The sequence below is a fragment of the Puma concolor genome, chromosome C1, assembly GCF_028749965.1.
Source record: "Puma concolor isolate L17-30 chromosome C1, mPumCon1.1.hap2, whole genome shotgun sequence".
NCBI lineage: Eukaryota > Metazoa > Chordata > Mammalia > Carnivora > Felidae > Puma > Puma concolor.
Window position 1 is genome coordinate 169,856,709 of NC_141674.1, and position 12,429 is coordinate 169,869,137.

Below are 12,429 nucleotides of genomic sequence, written 5' to 3' on the forward strand. Positions count from 1 at the left end.
TTCCTCTTTTGCTAGCTGGCTCAGTGCTAGGTTTTGCCAATAGAGGGGGCCAGAGAGAGCCTGCAAACCGGGAAGAGGAGGGAGGGATGTTTTCCTTGTCCAGTGTATTGTTGTTCTCCATGATGTGCATCAAGCCAGCATCAGGTAGCATGTTTCTGCAGTCGCCACAGCCTCTCGTCAGAGATCTGAATTTCAGCCTTTCTTCTTGAAGTTCCTTCCTTTCGTTTTTTGCTTTCCCCTAAGTTCTAGGAGTCCTTTCTACAGTTGCTACCTCGGAATGCTTACCTGTGTTAGTAGTTAACGGTCATAAATCTAGTTGATAATTCTATTTATGTTATCCTGTTCAAATTACTGTTGTGGTTCGTATCCCCTGATTATACCCTAATACAAGACTTGACAAAAAAATAAGAGCAAAAACCAATTCAAAGCCTCTCATTATTGGTTTCTCCTAAAGCTCTCACACAATAAACAGGAACGTTATTCTCCTTCTCCTCTTCATGGGGGTGGGGTGGTGGTTGGTGGAAATGCTTTTAAATACGTTTTGCTGGACATCAGTTTTGTTCTGACAGGAGAGCTTGAGGAGTATCATATATATTCATAGTTGTACTATAGCCAACCTGACCATAGCCCCAAAGGACTGCTTAGAAATATTCGAAGCCCTTATTTGTAGAAGGCAGAAGCTTGACATGATAATCAGTCACGTAAATCTCATGATAAAGAAAGAAATTAACAGGTGTCACCCTAGCTTCTCGGGTGTCAGATTTAACTGCATCTAGTGATTATGAAAAGGCTGCTGAAAACTCAGGGTCTCTTTTAAGACTGTGTATCACAGGAGACATCATGACTTTGGTAGAAAATATCATGTGCTCATGTTCAACTATAAATGTATAAAAACTATAAATTCTCAACTGCCTCTATAGATCTCAATAAACTCTAGGTACTTGTAGCTGACCAAGACTGTGTGAAACAAGATAATAATCTCCAGAAACAAATTATATGATAGAAGACATAAGGAACTTTATTTATTTATTTTTTAAATTTATTTAAGTACTCTCTACACTCAGCGTGGAGCTTAAACTCATGACCTCAAGATCAAGGGTCACATGCTCTTCTGACTGAGCCAGCCAGATGCCCCTAGAAACTTTTAAAAGTCAAATGTCCACTATCTTTCTTTTTTATCCTGCCTGTGAAAGAAAGACTGAGTTGCTTGATTAACGCTTGTTTGTTGTGTTGATTTAGAGGGGTGGTGAGATGATAGGTATGCATATAGAATTAAAGAAGCCGGCCAACCAGAGTGATTTTGCTCTGCAACTGAATGAAGCCTGGGGAGCAAAGAAGGAAGCAAATAAAAGGCCCATTAAGAGTTAAGAAAGAGAATGAAAAGGTGGGGAAAGAGAAGAGTAGAGATTGACGTAGATCAGGGAAAAATCCAACACAGGAGAGTTGGAGGGTTTAGAGGGGAGGTGGGGGGAAATTACAATAAAGGTAGGGATTTAGGGGAAAGATGTATAAGAAAAATTTAATATATTTTCCTGTATGATGCCTGTTTAATACTCCCCACAGTGCCCTCAATAAAATGTAATAAAGTTTTCCACTGCTTTTGAAGACTTTTTCTGTTCTAATTGAAGTGGCATATGTGTTTCTTTTGGATGTGACAGGAGACATGAGGCAAGCTTCAAGATGGCCCAGTTATATTCAGGATTCAATTGAAGAAGAGAAAACATTTCCAGACTATGGCACACCTTTCTATTACATGCTTTTGTTACATATCAGTTTTCTAGTAAAAAAAAAAAACAAAAAAACCAACAACATACGACTTGAAAAAGTAGCAAATAACTATACCTCTTTGTAGTCATATATTTGTTCCCTTCTTTCTGTCCCAGATTTCGTAATATAATTCAAATGTATCCCTTACTATCCAGTCAAAAATGTTAAAATAGTCTATATATAATAGGCTATCCTATATTTAGGATATCATTTGAGGTATAGGGTTTAATATTAAGTATGATTCTGTTATGAAAAATTATAATTACAGTGTTTGGTATCATTATTTTCATGGTCCAGATTATGCTCTCCAACAGAATGACAAATGCTAAAATGAAAAGGAAATATATCAAATACTCATTAGTTAATATATTTCATGCTTCCTAGAGCCATTCATTTTTTTCAGTATCTGGAACAAACATCTAATACCTGCTTAGGGGTCAGGGGACAAGTGGGGGGAGAGCAAGATGAATATCACACAACTCTGGCATCAGTTTTAGTGGGTGAGGATGCTTTAAATGTGACAGAGAGAACTGATGAGCCCTCATAACCACAAAAGGAATGTCTGATATTTTATAAACCGAGGTCTTTCTGTTCTCTGCGTAAGAGAAACTGTACAGGCCCTTTGAAAGCCTTCACCCTTTATTATACAAAACTACTGCCTCTGAGTATTGTGGGTTCCGCTTCCAGGACAGAAAAGCAGTCATACAACAGATAACAAGGAGAAACTATAGGCAGCGAGTTTTTTTAAGTTACCACGGCTGGCACTAGGATGAGGTGAACAAAATTTAAAAGGTTCCAAAAACTCAGTAATCAAAGAGAAATATATTCTAGTGCCATATTTTTTAAAAATAGAAACGAATGCGAAAACTCCACGATGAACATAACACTAAAATTTTTAATAAAAATAAAATCAGTTACTGATTTTTTTTCCCTCTTACCTCTTGTTCTAATATGGATCAGCACAGCACTTTACTGATCCTGTCCTTATTTAAAATTTTGACATTTTTCTTATTGTGGATCTTTGCATAAACTAGTAACCAAGATTTAGAATGAAGGGAGTTGTCTGGGTTCTGTGACGGAGGCAGTTGCCCAGGAGAAATGATGCCAAAAAATGAGTGGAGATCATCTCTGCCTCATCTAAACTAATCACAGTTATTCCCCTGGAAAGTGTCAAAACCGTGAATGTGAATGTTATCGTTTCAACAGTGCCGAATGTTTCCTGACCATTAAGGTCAAGTAGCAGTTTCATGTCTTTGCCCGGCATTTGGTGCTTGGCCTCATCTGGAACACTAAGCAATAATTTGACAATTTGAGCCAAAACTTCTGCAAAGGGAGCAATTGCCTGGCATGCCGCTGAGGAAAGTCTCCAAAGAGTAGGGAGAAAAATCTTTCAGAAACGGCTTCTCTCTCAGGTTACCTGAGAGCAGTTCTATGGGCTTTGGTAATAGGAATGTGGGGTGCACTTCAAGATGCTTCGTCCAGATCCCTCTCAAGAAAGTACTTACCACCCAACCCTCAAGGATACTGTCAGTGGCTCCAGGGTTCACCTCAGCTGTAAGGAGCCACCTCTCCTGTGATCACATCCTTCCCAAGAAAGCCCACATCTGCTGACTGAACAAGGCGAGAGTTGAAAGGCCACAGCATTTGGTCCAAGGCAGAGAAATCGTGAAGGGCAATGGTCCCTTAATAGCTCCTGCTGGATTGGTCAATGATTGGTTGGCCTGTATCAGTTCAATTTCTCCTTCTGCCCAGTCCTGCTTCCTCCCCGTCCATTTACATCTTGTACTCTAAAACCCATGTCCACATTTGCCTCCAGAAAACCCAGCCCAAGAGAGGCAAACCAGATGACATTTTTCTTTCTACAATTATTATTTGAACAACAGAAACACTTATGCAAAAAAAAAAAAAAAAAGAATAAATATACAAGTCTATTTGTAACATATCTCTTCGAGCACTCTCGATTTAGATCAGAATTATCACAGTTATAATTAGCGTGCATATGTGATTTTGGATTTAGATTTTTTGATTGATATTAACATACAATACCTTATATAGCAAGTCTGTCTACATATTTGTCTTTTGTAATGCCCTTGTGATATTCCATGGTGGATTTCTTACCTGTCTCCAAACTTATGGCCTTAAATCATTCCCTATCTTTTCACTGCTTAAAATAGTGCTGTTATAAATATTTTTGTACAAATTGCTTTCTTTCTTTCTTGATTAATTCCTCTGACAATTGCTTTCCTAGAGTTGGACCACAGTCTTGTGATGTCAGCACTGGGACCAGTTAGCAGAGGAGAAGAGAAGAATAAAAGGGAAAAGAATGAGGACTCACATAACCACGAGCTTTTCCTTTCTTGTATATAAAGGATGTGTATAAATGGAGTGTATATAAATCTAGAACAACCTGAAATTCCATCAGGTCCTGGATAATTTCATTTTACCTATGAATCTTATTGAATAACTCCACAGTAATTTGTACTTCGAATTAAATTATTTATTTGTAGCAGCATTATCCAAAGTTCATTATACAAAATTCTTGTAGCAAAGAAACTTATTAAATCTATTTAATCCACCTAGCCAGTACAATTAATATTAAAAGAAAAACAGTTTGTGAAACAATGGCATACATGGTGTCGTAAAAAAAAACATTTAGAAAAATTGTATTATACATACACAGATAGTATACATATAGCTTTCTTTCTAGAGAAGCCCATTTATGCTATCACATTAGTAGCCCCCCCCCCACCCCCCAGCACCTACCACCCATCCAGGAAACTTTGAGATGTTTTACAAAGGTTTATGAAGTTACATTAAACATCTGTTAAAAATCACTTTGTTCATTGCTAGACATTTATGTAATATAGTTTTAAAGAAAGATAACAGCTGAGGGGAGCTACAGAAAAAAATAGAACTTATGCTGAATTATTTTTTCTTGTACATATGAAGTTTCTCTGTGAGAACAAGAGCACTCAGCAGATGTACAGATCCATTATCTTTTCGCATGGCAATATGTTCCTCCTTTCAGAAAATTTGAGCAAGTTTGGAACATAAAATATTACAAATAGGCTGAGATGCAAAGCAGAGAAAATGAAAATGATTGGCAGAAAACCATGGCATAGACATAAGAGATGTTACCTAGGTGAGCTTTAATCAGGGCGTTAACCACTGAAGTTCTCCATTTAATGAAGCATCCAAATGTATATTAATCTCCCTCAGTACTTGGGGTGTAGCAGATTTCCAGCACACGCATCCCCATGTACCCTCTACATTAAAACCAAATGACAATGGTTTTCTCATCCTGTCCTCTCAGCCTTGACTCTCTCAGTGCGCATGAGATCTTTCCATGGTTCACATAACCCGTGTACTCACAAGCAGGTATTTGCAAGTGTGCATCTGGTGACAAGTATTAAAGCTGGAAGATGAAAGTTCTGAACCAGTCTACTTAATTCTTTGTCACTTGTCAAGGCCACCCCCAGCCACACTATTGTACACAGGACTCCACAGACTTTAGAATGCCCCTCCTACCTTGAAATTTCAAATTGTATTTCTCTCTGAAGAAATTTTTAGATATTCATAAAGCTATTGCTCAAGAAAAGATTTTAACAATCAAGATTGACCCATCATTTTACAACCGAGAAAACTGAGAGTGAGAAAGCTGAAAGTTTTTGAGCAGATTCAGAAAATGAATTTTGTGTAATTTGTGTGAAAATAGTGTCCCTTGGCTCCTACCACAATTTTTTTTCACTCTATTATTCTAAGAAACTTTGGGAGCGTTGTTAAAACAATATTGCATTATGGTTAAAAAGCACAAGTTCTGGAATCAGGAAGACCAAGGTAACAAAAGGAATATTATTTAACCTAAGTTTATTTCTTAGTGAAATAATATTCTGTATGATATAGTATTGTTGTGAGTTTTAAATGACATGGAATATAGTTAAGTGCCAAAAAAACTATTAGCTATTGTCATGATTACATATGTAAATAAAATTCATTTTCTTCTTATTACCATAGTCTCCAAAAGCTGCAGATTGATTTTTATCAAATTTGGAGGTTAGGCTCATGTAAATTATAAGCCAGGTGTCATATCCAAAATTCATGCTGACTTCTGCTTCTGGGAGGTTGAGTGGGGGTGCTTTTCCCCATTCCTCCCACTAGGCACAGCTAAAAGTCCTGGATATTATATGTATGGAGATTTTGCAAGGTAGAACCAAGATGCGAAGCAGACTAGGGAACTTAGAACCCAAAGAACTATACTGTGACTTCCCTGGACTTTCTTCTCACTTCATACATCCCAGACTGGGTACTGAAGAAGCCCAAACCCCCAAAACACTAATGACACAGAACCAAGAAATAAAGCCTCAAGAAAAACCTGTTCTCCCCTGTGAATGAACCAGGAAAGGAACAGCCTAGCTTGACAGACAACATTTAGACAATAGCCATTCTATCCAGTCAAATGTGTGGAAGGGACGCCTGGGTGGCTCAGTCGGTTAAGCATCTGGCTCTTGACTTCAGCTCAGGTCATGATCTCATGGTTTGTGGGTTCAACCCCCATATTGGACTCTGTGCTGACAGTGTGGAGCCTGCTTGGGATTCTTTCTCTCCCTCTCTCTCTCTGCCCCTCCCCCGCTCATGTGCTCTGTCTGTCTCAAAGTAAATAAACTTTTAAAAAAATGTACAGAAACTACTACAGCCCCACCCTCGCAGGCAAAGGTCCAGTAGGAGCCAATGCTTTCACCCTTGTCCAGCTGTAGGGAGTGCTACTCTCTCTCCCCACCTCCAGGGTGGTGTCTGAGAAGCCAGAGTGGGAAACTGAGACTTTTTCATCTCTACCAGGTGGTAAAGAGGACTCATTCCATGGTACCATGTGAGACTGTGGTTTGGGGAGGGGGAAGCTTGGACTCCCACCCCCACCCGGAGGTAATAAGCACCCCTCTTACTTCCCACTGGGGGGGTGTCAGAGAGGGCTTACTGGTGAGTCAGGACTTTCGCCACTGCTCAGTGGTACCGAGACGGCCCAGCAGTGCTGGTGGAGGTGATGTGGAAAGCCATAAGGAGATGTCTGTCCCTCCCCATCCCAACCAGTGTGGTATCAACAGATGCCTCATGGGGAAGTGATTTTTGACCAAAGTGCAAAAGCAGTTCAATGGAGAAAGACTAGGCTATCCAACAAATGATACGAGAGCAATTGAATACGCATAGGCAAGACAATATAAAGCTCTATCTGAACCTCAAAACTTTTACAAAAATTAATCCAAATCACAGATTCAAATATAAAGTATAAATCGTATAAGATGTTTAGAAGATGACATAGAAAATTTGGGGGACCTGAGACTTAGTGAATATTTCGCAGACATGACACCAAAAATGTAACACATAAAAGTGAAAAACAGTAAATCAATCTCATCAAAATTAAAAATTTTTGTGTTGCGTAAGATCCTGTTAAGAGGATGAAAAGGCAAGCTACAGAGTAAGAGAAAATATTTGTAAACATATCTGACAAAGCACTCATCCAGAAGTTGTAAAACTGAACTGTAAAAACAAATAATCTAATTAGAAAATGGGCAAAAAACATAAAGAGACATTTCACTGAAAAGAATATATGGATGGCAAGTCAACATGTGAAAAAATGTTCAGCATCACTAGCTATTAGGAAAATGCTAATTAAAGCCATGATGAGATATCACTATAAACCTCTCAGCATGATAAAATATAAAAATAGTGACAATCCTCAATGCTAGCAAGACTATAAAGATGCTTGATCCGTTATACATTGCTGGTAGGAATATAAATGGCACAGCCAATCTGGAAAAAACAGTTTGACAGTTTCTCAAAACAATTAAACATATACTTAGCACACAATCCAGCAATTGCACTCCTGGGCATTTATCTCAGAGAAATGAAACATTATTGTAACAGCTTTATTGTAATAGCCCAAAACTGGAAACCAAAATGTAATACTGCTCAGTAATAAAAAACAAATGAACTATTGATATACACAACTTGGATGGATCTCAAGGACATTATGCTAAGTGAAAAAAAAAAAACAATTTTCCAAAGGACATATACGCTGTGAGTCGATTTATATAACATTCTTGAAATGACAAAATTATAGAGATGGGAAACAGATTATTGGTTACCAGGCATGGGGGGAGAGAATGGGGTGTGGCTATTAAAGGAGTAGCAGGAGGGAGATCTTCGTGGTGGTGGAATAATTCCCCATCTTGATTGCACTGATGGTTACAGGAGCCTACACATGGGAGAACACAGAATTATACACATACATCGTGTCAACATCTAATTCCTGTCATTGATACTGTATTATAATTATGTAAGATGGACCCACTGGGGGGAAACTGAGTGAAGGGTCCACGGGTCCTCTGTGCACTACCTTTGTAACCTCTTGTGAGTCTATAATTATTTCAAAATAAAGTTTGTTTCATTTTAATTTCATGTTGAGGGCATCTCTGGGGAGCAACAGAGGCTTCTAGTCAGAGGAGCTGTGGATGGCTGAGGGCAGTTGACAGCAAAGTACAACGCAAAGGAAGGTTGTCTACCAGCTGAGAAGAAAGGCTGTGTACAGATTTTTGTGGCAGAGAAAACGATCATTCCTTTCCAGTATGAATCCTAAGTATACTAATGTTTTTTAACCCTTGACTGCAGATTAGAACTAAGTGGAAAGTTTTTTAAATGCCCCATGTCCAGTCCTTTCTCCAGAGATTCTCTTTTGAGTTAGGATGATCCTAATTATCCTAGATGAGTCTAAAGTGCGGTCTGGCCTGAGGAACACCATATTACACCAAGGAATGTAGCATTATTTCAGTGTCTGAAATTTGACACTATTTTGAGCCCTGTAAGAGAAAAGTAAACCCAAAGATTTATATTATTCTGATAATGAGTTTATGTCTCAAGGCTAGTTACTGAGCCTCTGGACTACCTAAATCATAATGGAGTTAAAAAAAGAACATAGGTGATTTTCCACATGCTATGTTAAAACAAGAAATCAATATTTTATCTTTTGAATGTGCATGATTTTCTCAAATAATCGTTTTACTCTTTCATGGCCATGAATGAGATGCAAGAAAAAAGTATTCTAAATTCCAGGAACTAATCTGTGATAAACCTCTTCTAGAAGGGGCAATTCTATATTGTGTAAACCAAGGTAAATAGCAGCAGGGGTCCTATCATATTGCCCAGGATAATAGAATGACAAATGTGTTCTATAAAAGGATTTGACACAAGTTTACAAATTAAAAAATAGTAAGCTTTATATTAATTACTATAATTATGGAAAGTTCTCAAGATTCCATATTACTATTCTTTTTAAAAAAATTTTTTTAATGTTTATTTATTCTTCCAGAGAGAGAGAGAGAGAGAGAGCACAAACGGGGAGGGGCAGAGAGAGGAAGACACAGAATCTGAAGCAGGCTCTAGGCTCTGAGCTGTCAGCACAGAGCCTGATGTGGGGCTCAAACTCACAAACGGTGAGATCATGACCTGAGCCAAAGTCAGACACTCAATCAACTGAGCCACCCAGGTGCCCCTCCATATTACTATTCTATTCAACTTAACAGCAGTTCGTGATGCTCCTGAGCAAAAGTGCATATTACAGATGACACATAACTGAGATGTGGAGCAGAGTCCTGGAAACACTGTGGGGACTGAAGTAGAGGGCTGCTGTTCCTGTCCCTCCTACTCTACTCACTGTCTGTTTGACCCTGGGTGAGTTCTTTGTTAGTTACCTTAGCTGTAAATTTGAAATAATAATATTCTGAGGAATGAAAGAAATAATATAAGAAAGCACTTTAACTTATACAGTGCTAAACATGTTGCCATTGTCATAATTATTACCATTTTAAAAACTCAACTCTTGTTAGCTGCCCACTTATGGGTCTGTGAAACTAACATTTTTTAAAAGCTATAGTTTACATAAATAGAGCAAGTTTCTCATGATCAAAACTAGTGTGTGGTGAATGAATCATTAATTGAAGGGTGATAGTTTCCAAACTGCAAATGTCTTGGGCGTATTTACTGACATTGATGAATCCTATTAACTCTAACTCATGAAAGTGGCCCGCTCCCTCCACACACAGAGCCATGTGGCATGCAGATACTGTATGCCATTTGCAGTTTTCCTTTTAGAAACCTAAAAGATACATATATATATATATATATTTTTTAATTGTTTAATGTTTATTTTTTTGAGAGAGAGAGCACGTGCGTGAGTGGAGAGGGGCATAGAGCTGGAGACGCAGAATCCGAAACAGGCTCCAGGCTCCGAGCTGTCAGCACAGAGCCCAACGCGGGGCTCCAACCCACAAACTGCAAGATCATGACCTGAGCCAGAGTCGATCACTTAACCGACTGAGCCACCCAGGCCCCCCTAAAAGATATATTTTATTTCCATTTCTAGCTTCTCCATTAAAGGGCTGGGGTGCTGCTAAATTCTTAAGCTTTAGACTTAGGAGCAAAAGATCTCTAACAATGTAATCTAGCTGTTCCTATTCCATACCCTGAGGAAATGCAGAGGGCCACAAGGATATCTGGAGGAATTTCAAAATGTCTGTAGCATGTTGTACTAATTGGAAAGTAAGAACATGCTACTGAATAGTGTGAGAATAAATGTCTTATGTAAATATTTTTTAAACTTCACAAAGACAAAATTGTACAAGAATTCTAAATAATAATTGCAAATAAGCCTTAATGAATGATTTATAAGAACAATTGAACAATAATAGTCTAAGAACTAGCTATGTCCTAAATATTGAAAATCATAAATAACATTTTATGGAGATAATTTTAGTATTACCCATAAATTATAACTTTTTAATTAACAAAAATATTTTTAATATACAAATTTTGGGGGCTTGCCTTATTTTACATTTTAACTATGTAACTAATTTCTATTTTCAAACATACTAATTCCTTGTCTTTGAGAAAATTACTATTAAAAATCAACATTTAAAGTACAAACATAAACTTGGTGATTCCTCAATATCTATCATTTTCTATACTGCAGCTGTATTTTTTCTCAAGTTGAGATATATACTTCAAAGTATACCTGTAGAGCTGCCCTTATATATACAAGTAATAGGTGATGTGATTTTATTGGCTTGTCTGTTTATACCCCCTTCCCAAACAGAATTACAATGCCCTATTATAAATGGCTACACCATAACATGAAATAGTCACAGAAACTGAGATCACTAAAAAATGAGTGTAGGAAAAATAAGTCAAAGTTCAAAGTGAGGTTAGAATGCATATGGCTCAATGTACTTGCCAGAGAAGGACTAAATTTAGCTGATGGTAAAAATAGGATTGGTTAATATACATGGGATCCAAATGCCAGGAGATGTGGTTCTTCCTGGTGCTGACATCTGGTGCCAAGACATCTCTGCCATGCATCATCCGAAAGTGGACCCTCTTTGATATAGTAAATGGCATAATCAACAACACAGCTATACGTCCATACGAGTAGTGTCAGAGGCCTTTCCTCACAACATCTCCCCAAGCTGGCTGATGCTGTAGCATCAAAGTTCAGGAAAACTAATTCTACAGGAACCAAAAAATATGTAGAACAGAAGCCCAGTTCTCTAATGAGCAAGATAGATCAAGATTTGGAACCTAGCCAAATAGATAGTGGCAAAGTGACTCCATCTTAATCCACAATTTTGAAGTTCAGAGGAAAGAATGACTAATATAGCCAAGTGCCCTACTACCATTTATTTTTAAATAAACTAGAATAAAGGCAGAAATACTCTTTAAGCCTTATATGCTACCTAATTTCTTCAATATTGTTTTAATATGTGGTGGAGATTATGAGGATAGGACATAAAATACAAAAAAGAAAAAGGGAAATTATTAATGGGGAGTTGGATTTTGAAAATAAAAGAAAATGAAAGTTTTGGGTAATGAAAAAGAAACCATTCATTTCGTATATTGGTATTGGGTATTTCATATCAAATTTGGTGCCAAGAATAAAAGAAGAAAAGCCAACGAATACAAATTAAATTGTACAGTAGCACTGAAAGAGATGCAATGAAATAGAAAAGGCCCACATTTCTTTTAACTGGACACTCAAGGTAAAAAGCCAAATTACCTAAAAAAGCAGGGAAGGATATTCATAAACACATGCTAAAATATCTATACATAGTGATAAATACTCTGCACAGTTCCCATGTCTTGATCTATTTCTGTTATCAGAACCCGGAGAACTGATTGGATAGTGGAGGGAAGAAGACCTCAGCTCAATTTACATAATCTACTTGTCTAATTTTGTGAATAGACTCTAGGAGATCTTCATGTATTACATTGAAAACTAGGCATTTCCTTTCAGAACTTACTGCCAAGAAAATCAAGACTTGAGCACTAGCCAAACAAAGAATTACAAAGGAGGCTACAGGTAAATCCCAAGATTAATTCATGTCAAGCCAATTAAATCAGAAGTCAATAATGTCCAAGAAAAATCACTGGGGCATATAATGGACTTGACTCAAAATTTAAGGAGTGAAGGTAAAAAAAAAAAATTGTCCTCACTTTTGGCTGAGAGAGAATGGAAGGAATTTGAAGGAAAAAATGGAAGCTAAAGGGAGTTCAAGTTCAGGTAAGTAAAGTAAGGCAACATGGAGACGAGAGATGGTTTCCTACCAGTTTTCTATGTAC